Source organism: Asparagus officinalis, chromosome 7 (genome assembly GCF_001876935.1).
Source record: "Asparagus officinalis chromosome 7, Aspof.V1, whole genome shotgun sequence".
Lineage (NCBI taxonomy): Eukaryota > Viridiplantae > Streptophyta > Magnoliopsida > Asparagales > Asparagaceae > Asparagus > Asparagus officinalis.
The window spans coordinates 14,589,976-14,599,904 of NC_033800.1; positions in this window are offsets into that span (position 1 = coordinate 14,589,976).

The following is a 9,929-nucleotide window of genomic DNA, read 5'->3' on the forward strand; positions in this document are numbered from 1 at the left end:
TGAATGAACATCCTTCCAGAATTTGGAGCATTGGTTGGGACATTGGGGATTAAGAACGTTGGAGGGGTAAATGGACCGGAGAACCCTGCCCACATGATTGTTGTTGTCAAAGAATTTCCATAACCATTTAGAGAGGAGGCAAGAGTTGAAAAGATGGACGTTGGGAACCCCCAGCCCTCTGATGGCTTTAGGAGAGCAGGCGTAGGTCCATCTGACAGAATGATTGCCCTTAGAGCAATCGGAAAACCTTCCCCAAAGGAAATTACGTCTGATCTTGTCGATATCTTTGATGAGCCAACCAGGGAGTTTGAAGAAGGACATATAGTATAGAGGCAATATTTTTAGATGGATTAAAGCATTTGCTATTGTTTTTTTCTATTTGGGCATGTTTGTTTGCACAGAAGTAGCTGAAGTAAGGAAGTAGGGATTATTTCCGATTTTTACGAGTAAAAATGTGTTTTGTTTCTTTAGGAAAGCTATTTTCGATACTTCCTTAATTGCTAACTTGGCACTCGTGTCATTCCTACTTCTCGATTTTTTTTCTCTCCTAAGGAAGTACCTTGGAAGTAGCCAAGTACGTGATATTTAGTCAACTTAGAAATAAAATTATTTTTTATTGTATGGGTAATATTCTTTATTTGTAAGCAAGATTCCGAAATATCATCTTTCTCTTCTAAACAAATATTTATAATTGTTGTCCAAACAATAAAAGTGAATGAAGTAGAAGAAATATTATTTTCTCTACTTTCATTACTTAATTCCTATTTTATAATCTTAGAAGTAATAGATTTGATTTATTTTTTATTTCTGAAACTTTCTGTCAACAAAATAGACCCAACTATATTTAGTTTCAGTAATTATTACGTGGCTAACTAAAACATTGAAAATATAAATCTACTGAAATATTTGCTTCTACAGCTCTATTTTCTTTAGACGAAACAACCACTTAAGTGCATAAACCTGTGCGCGCAACTTCTTGTGTTACTTTCAACAAAACTTGGAATCTTCTAAAATAAGATGTCAAACATCCAATATTCGCATCTCGAATCTTGAGTGGGCTTGTCTCTTTGTCAGCTCAAAGTGGCAACGGAACATGACTCGTTGGCCTGACATTGAGACTCGACTGTTCTTGACCCTAATGAACGCCGGTTGTCCAATTTGATAGGTAACGAATAATATTTATTTCATTATTTTTCCATTTACAGTGGAAATTTATACCGCGTTGTTCTCTGATGACCGAATGCGCGTAAGATACATGCACAAAATTAAGTACATAACATAGAATGATAGAAGACAACAATAATCGTATGAATTTTACAAAACGCGAGGACTTTGGGGGTTTTCTCTACAAAAACCTCACTGAACGTAAAAAGAACGTAAGAAAAACGCCCTTTCTTCCGAACTTCCAAAACTATGCTATACCTTTCAAACTACTCAAAGCCTTACTAATGAAATTAACAGGTACGTAGAGTAATAAGTTTAAACCAGAATAAGTTAAATTTATGATGCAGATTTTAAACGAAGAGTATTCATGTGTGAGAACAACAACAAGTAGGTCACATTTATTTTTCAGTAATCTAGAAGAATTTAGTATACTTTTGAAAGTTCGGAGTAAATTTTCTAATTAAATTCAGGAGGTTTCTTTAACCCCCTGTAAGTTCAGGGTTTCTTTTGTTAAATTTACCTTATCAAGGTTATCACTTATCAGTTATCAGCCTTCTAGAAATGTGCTATTCTCAATTCACAAAAGATACTCTGTGCGGTAAACGTGACCGGTAAATAAAGCTTTCAAGTCAATGTGGACTACTGTTTTTATTTTATATTATATATGAGAAAAATGGGTATGCTTGGTACCAAGCACAAATTTTGTTCTTGGTAGTGATGTGTCACATCCTCATCCACTCAATACCCATATGAACGTTGTCCCATATTTGAATGAGTGGAGGGGGATGTGACACATCACTATCAATCATAACTTTTTGTGCTTGGTATCAAGCATACCCATATTGCTCTCTCTCTACAAGTATGTAAAATGATTTTCTCGTTTCTTGGTCGCCAAGAAAGTAAAACAGAGAAAAGAACCCTTTGATAGTGAGAGGCTGTGGAAAATGCATTCATATCTCCTTAAAAGCGCGTAGATTTTTTTTATTTTATTTATACATCTGCAAAACGCTGTAAGTTGGGGAAATCACCAATTAGCTTAGGCTTGGTTGGCTGTTGAGAAAATGAGGCCTAGATTCTCATAAAATAAGAAGTATTTAGAATCTTAGGGGTTGTTTGTTTCATTGCATTTTACGGCTTTGCATTGAAAAAATGACCTGCAAGACCAAAGTCTTAAATTTGAACTAAATACAATTTTGGTTAGCATTTGTTTATTATAAAATTGGAGTTGCCACGTAGGATTAATTTATCAATTCCAATTCCCTAAAAATATGTTAATTTTACTCTGATTTTTATTGAGGCTTACCTAAAAATGAAAATAGAGTGATATTATACCATATTATCCTCAATAAATTCATATTCAATCAAACAAGAGTTTTTTGCTTGGATTTGTCATTCATCAAATCCTCTCTAATATGCATGCAAACAAACAAGATTATTTTTTTTTGACTGAAAACAGGGTGAGATACCCTGCATTAAAATATATATATATATATATATATATATATATATATATATATATATGATGTTTCTAGTAACAAATTACAAATCTGACAACTGATACAAGTCTAACCAAGGAGTGGTCAAAAACAAACTAGACTCAATAAGACTTGCTACACATAAGCACTGGAGAAGCATCAAAACAAAACAACAAGTGCTCCAAAATAGACTAAATGCTTCAACCTCTGCCAAGCATCAAACAAAACGCGAAAAGCTCCAAAATAGGCTGAGTGCTTCAGCGTCTTCAAAAGGAGGCCAGAAAGACAACAGAGAGGAGGATAGGAGGATCAACCCGCGGTTGAGAAGTTATCACCCACATCAGCATCGTTGTTAGATTGTGCGATGTGCTTCAGTCCCAGGTTGATTGCCGCTTGATGGAGCTTAGGTCCAGATTTACTAGCATTAATACCTGTCCAAAATAGAACATGTCTAGCTACATTAGAAGCAATGCGATGATGACTGACTTCGATCCCATTAAAGACGAAGTTGTTGCGGCTATTCCATAAACACCAGCAGAAGCACGACAAAAGGACTCTCCATAATAAAATGATGTCATGATTGATTGCTGAAATGAAATTGAGAGAGATCATGTCATCCAGGTTATGAGGCCGATCAATAGATGGAATGAGTGGAAGAAGAAGAAGAGACCACATTGAAGACGAGATGGCACACCTAGTGAATAGGTGATCATGAGATTCGATGACCTCATTGCAAAGAGGGCAGAGCGGACTACCTTCCCAACCTTTAGCAGCCAGATTCTCCCTGGTATTCAACTTGTGCTTGCTGGCAATCCAGAAAAACACTTTAACCTTCAAAGGAGCAGGGGAGTTCCAAATGATTTAGTAGAAGCGAGAGGTAACTCCACCCGAGGTTATGAGATCGTAGAATGATTTGGTAGAATAAGAACCTGAAGGATGATAAGGCCAGTGAAGCTTGTCGTGAGAAGCTGAAGGTTGGATTGAGAAGTAGGCTAGGTGGTTAAGGAGAGCATTTGTCTCGTCCTTAGCTATTTGAGTGATACCTCTCCTCAGGATTGGATGCCACTGCCAAGTAGAAGATTGCATTAAGCCTTGCGATAGGATGGAGCAGTTTTTAGAGAAAGCCAAAAGGTGAGCATTTGGGAACATACTACTCAGGGAGTTGTCTCCTGTCCATTTATCCCTCCAAAAATTACAGGTTTTACCATCCCCCAGGGTCCATTTCACGTGGCTGAAGAAGGGAGAACTGATGGAGTGCAACTCACGAAAGAATTTGGATGCCTAGCTTTTGGGAGGTTGGCCAAGAGGATTGGATTGATCTTTAGAGTATAAAGAGAAGAAGACTTTGCTAAGAAAGGAGTTTCTCTCCAAGATTTTCCAGATCCACTTTGATAGGAGGGCAATGTTAAAAGAGGAGATGTCTTTAACCCCCATACCCCCTTCAGATTTGGCTTTGCAGACAGACCCCCAGCTAACTAGACATTTAACTTTGGAGGAGTGAGCCTGACCACTCCACAGAAAAGATCTTCTAATACTGTCAAATTTTTTTAACCCATACAGGCAGTTTAAGGAAGGACATATAATACAAGCGGAGGGAGGAGAGAACTGAGTTGATCAATGTCAGTCTCCCCCCGATAGACAAAGTTTTATTTTTCCAAAGAGCAAGTTTTTTAGAAAAAGAATCTAATAGAGGTTGCCATTCTCTTCTTGAAAGAGAACCTTTTTTCAAGGGAAGACCAAGATAAGAGAAAGGTAATTTACCCACAGCATAATTGAAAGAACTGGCTAATCGAGCACCCTTGAAAGGAACTTTACCTAGGTAGAAGAGGCTGGTTTTGGACTGGTTGATCTGAAGTCCAGAAATGTAAGCAAAGAGCAAGAGGACTGTTTTGAGAGTTGTGATATCGGAATGAGCAGCTTTGGAGAAAATGATAGTGTCGTCCACGAATTGAAGAGATCTAATGTGGTTTAGTTCACCATTGAGGTGAAGATTGGAGAGGTCACCTGCTGCAGCACTACTCTTTATCATCTTACATAGGACGTCCACTACCAACAAGAAAAGCATCGGTGACAGAAGGTCACCCTGCTTAAGACCACGGTAGCAATTGAAGAATTTTGTCGGGGAACCATTGACTAACACTGATGATTTGGACGAGGAGAGTATGGAGTGGGTCCAAGAACACCAGTGAGGTCCAAAGCCTCTGGCCTTGAGTAGGCTCAAGAGGAAATGCCAATTCACGCAATCAAAAGCCTTGGAGAAATCAACCTTGATAGCACAGATCATGAATATGTATTTTTTTAAGATCATGAATATGTATTTTTTTTAGATCCATGATATGCATCAAAACTAATTCGTGAAACCAAACAACTACTTAAAGTTTTTAAACTTTTTGCCTTTAGTTTCTTTGGATTTGATGGAGAATTGATTGTGGGATCTCATTTCTTTTTATGCTTGTTTGGATACTAGCATTACATTTTAATTCTAGAGTTTCGATGTAAAATATTTGAGAATATGATATCTATTCAATTTTGCTTAGATTTCAACATTAGTGGTCTAAGATTTCGAAAATACCACTAAACGAGTGTCATTTCAATTTCTGATATTTTCTCTAACGCCTCATTTAGTACGCGGGATTGGAGTCAATTGAGAATGGAAAGAATGTAGGAATTGAATGGAATAGATATGAGAATGGAATGTGCATTCTCATTCTCATGTTTGGGCGCGGTTAGAGAATGAAACAAGAATGACAATCTTATTCTCATTCCCATGTTTGGTATCATTTGTTCACAAGTGAGAATAAAATTTAGTTTTCTAGTAATGCCCTTACAAAAACACAGAATTTTAAAAACATAAAACTATTTTAAAAATAACTAAATAATTTATTTTTTTAGAAAAATAAGTTTTATAGAAATGATAATTTTTTCTTATAGAAATAATTTTTCAGTTGATAGTTATATTTTGGTACACCTCCCAGAAACAATTTTGGACTTTTAGTTTACTAATTAAAAAATAATTTTCATAGAAACTATTTTTGATTATAAATAATTATAATTCCATATTTATAACTTCTAATGCTACATGTCTACTATGTGTATGAGCAACTAATCCTACTAGTGTTGTGGTGCCGAGGGCCAACACAAACGCCGAGAGAGAAGGCCAAGCACAATCACAATAACAATACGAACACAAACAACCAATTTTTACGTGATTCGGCAAGTTGCCTACGGCCACGGGGCAAGAGGGGGATGTGGTTTTCACTAATAGAGAAGAAGAGTACAAACTAAGATTATAAATCACTCAAACTAACCAATTTAATCTCACCAACAAAGCTCTTAATCTCTCAAACAAAACCCTAACTAATAGCTCCAGAAAATACCTCTTTTTTGTTCTCCAAATATCCCCTATACTGATCCCCAAAAACCCTAAAATCGTGGTTGCTATTTATATCAAACAACAAACCAAAACCAAATAGGAAAACAAAATCAGGCCCAAACCCGAATCGCGGTCGACCGTACTTGACGCCGCGGTCAACCGGACAGAACGACAGAACCCAAAATTTAATTACAGTGTCTGGTGGTCGACCGCCGAAATCATCACGGTCGACCGGCCAAGAATCCAGAATCTGTACTAAGTCGTGCACGTTGCCGGTCGACCGTGCCAAAGCTTTTGGTCGACCGGAGAGCACTCGAATGTCTGTCAGCTCCATTTTTCTGATCTTCTCCAATGTTTTCGTCGTTTCTACAATTCTCTATCTCGGCGAAGTTTTTTCAAAACTGAGCCGACACCAATACCAACCAAACGTTCCACTTATTGTGTTTAGTGCAAAGTGGAACAAATCCACGATAACGAACTCAATCCACAATAAGTCAAGAACCCAAATGAGAATGCGAACAAACTCCAAATGTCGGTATCAACTCACCAAATCAGCTACATCATAAATGACTGCCTACGTATCCTCTTGCCTAAGGAATCAAGCATTCACGTAGTTTACCCAATGGCCTCCAAAGGCCCTCAATCCAATAGAAGAGTTCTTAACCATTCTTCAACATCACCAACAAATCTGCGGCTGATAGTACTCCCAATGGCCCCAAAGTGAGACGAACCAAACACCTCCACCTGAGGTAAACCAACGGTCATATCCAAATCCAAACTATGTCCACCAGCTACACTCGAATCAACCAACTCATCATCTGCATCCAAATCAACATGATCCCCAAACTGTGTCACCTCAGCTGAAATCTCAAACGATGCAGTATGATCTGGAGTATGTCGAGTAATCTTCACCCAATGTGGAGTAGCATCACCCTCCACCCGCTGTGATATCCCAACGATCTGATCAACATTCTCTACCTGCCGAGAGTCAAATATGATATACCTGCTCAAAACAAAATCGGAAGCCAATACCTGATAATCAAACACGCATCTGAATCCTAAATGTGCACTCAGATCAAATCTCACATCCTCGATGTGACCATATGCTGGGTAACCAAACATCCGAAGCAACCCAATATCTGAAGCAGCTCTACCAGATCCAAAATCTCTAAACGCAGCAGTCAGCAACCTATGACTAAGATGACCCAAATATGTCGAAGCCCGAACACCAAAACCAATGCTCACATCAAACGTCGATCCTCCTCTAGTAAGGAACGACCCATCAAAACTGTTATCTCATCTCGTCGCCCCAATGTTTCCTCTTCAATGAAGTGTCTTAAACTACCATGAGCTCAACACAAATGCAGAACAGACCCTCTACTAAAAACAGAACAACATGTTACCTTTCTGCTAATACACTTCCTCCATCTGTTGTTGACTACTAGGACTTCATACCAACGGGACTTGGTTGCAACCCACAAATACCTAGAATAGTCCCCAACATAGGAAACCAAATATCGATTACTTTCCAATGATGCCTCCTTAGAATGCCCCCAAATATCTGAGTGAACACCACCTAGAAAACCCTTCGCCTGGTGAATAGAAGTGCTAAACTCCACCTCGGTCTTCTTGGTCATACCAATGTGCTCACAGGACTTTAATCTGTAGGTCAAAGCACTCTTCAACAATCTATGCACGGCATCAACAATCAAATATCCCAGTATCAACAAATGCCACAGTCTAGCCAAATCCAAAGAAGTTGTCAGCTCTCTACCAATCATCGTGCTCCCAATCAAATAGTACACATTCTTTTTTATGACGCCCTTCATCACAATCATGGACCCAAATGTGACATCCAAAAATACATCCTCTAAGGTCACTCGATAACCTACTGCTTCCAAAATTCTAAGTGAAATGATGTTCTTCTTCAACTGCAGAACGAACTTCACTTCATCCAACTCCCGAATCACCCCGTCACACATTCTAATACGAACGGTACTGATACCACCAATAGGGCATTCATGATTATTATCCATGAGCATGACATCCCCTCTTTCTAACTCCTAAAAGCTGGAGAACTAATCCCTCTTAGGGCAAATATGGTAAGAAGCACCCGAGTCCAATATCTACTCTGTAGAGTTGGCATAACAAACTGATGGTAGTGTTAATGAGTAGCCCAAAGAATCCAAATCTGAATTATTGTCACTAGTCTTGGCAACATTCACCTTTGAAGCTTGAATAACTTTCCCCTTATTCTTCCAGGTTCGATTTGTCAACTTTGGGCATTCTGCTTTCTAGTGTCCATCTTCTTTACAAAAGGTACACTGATTCTTACCAACTATAGGGTGTGCTCCTCTAGACTGTAATCTCCTACTACAGTTTGGACTCTTCCCTCTTGCAACCATTACCCCCGCTACAGTATCAATTGAAGTCTCCTTATCCTTCTTCTCAAGCTGATAATTCACAAGTACAGCGATGACCTCACTATATAAAAGGGATGTCTTTCTATTAATAAGAGTAAGAACAAATGTCTCATATTCCTCGTCGGGTAAGAAACTCAACAATAACAACGCCTTGTCATCATCTTCAATCATAACATCTACATTCCCCAAATCCGCAAGAAGTTTCGTGTAGTTATTCATGTGATCACCAATGGAGGTTCCCTTCTTCAATTGGAAGTGATAAAACCTCCTCTTCAAATGCAAGCAATTTTCCACACTCTTCATCAAATACTTGCTCTCTAGGATCTCCCAAATCTTTTTAGCCGAAGTCTCATTGATCACATCATATTTCAAATCTTGTGTAAAATAAGACCTAATCACACCACACGCTGATAGATTCATCTTCTTCCAAACCTTCTCCTTAATATTGTCCGGTTTCCCGTCCAACTCCAAAGTGTCCTCCAAATTTTGCGCATTGAGCGCATCTAATACTTCACATCTCCAAAGACCAAAAAATATTAGTGTCGTTAAATTTCTTCATATCTATCTTTATAGAGTGAATATTCAAACTTTAGATGGTCTTCACATCAGAATTACCCTCCACAACTCCTTCTTTCTCACCCATATTTCTCAAATCACCATCAAACCAATACCGTAATGACCGTGAAATTTTGATACTAGTTAAAATAATTTTCTAGTATTTTAAAATATTTAATTATTATTTTTAAAAGAGTATTTGTATTTTTCTTGATTTTCTACAATTTTCTATGATTTAAAGTCTAAGTTTTATATTTATTTAAATAATTTAGATATCTATAAATTTATTTAGTGTAATAAATTTTTTTGGAATTTATCCGTTGTGTTATCGATACTATTACGTATTATTTTTAAATAATATATTGTATTGTTATTATTATTACATATATTTTCATATAATACATTGTATTATTATTATGTATTATTTTATATAATTTGTTGTATTATTACTACTGCTGCATATTATCTATCATATTAGTACAACTGGTACGTTTTATTGTGTAGATAATCCTTCCATAATTATTTGATTTTAAATATAAGTAATTATATTTTTATTTAATTATTCTCATTTAATTATAAAATTAGTTGTATTATTTCTACTATTGCGTAACAACAGTTGTATTAGCACAACTGGTACGTTTTATTACGTAGATAATTATTCCATAATTATTTGATTTTTAAAATAAGTAATTATATGTTTTATTAATTATTCTTATTTAATTATGTAATTTCTTGTATTATTTCTACTGTTGCGTATTATCGGTTGTAATACTACAACTGGTACGTTTGATGTATAGATAATTTTCACGTGATTAATTAATTTTTTCGTGATTATTATTATTTTTAATTAAATTTCAAAACCCTAAAATTCCTTTATATATATATATATATAGAGCAAAACTTCTGTCAACTTAAGTGGACGTCCACTAAGTTTCTTAT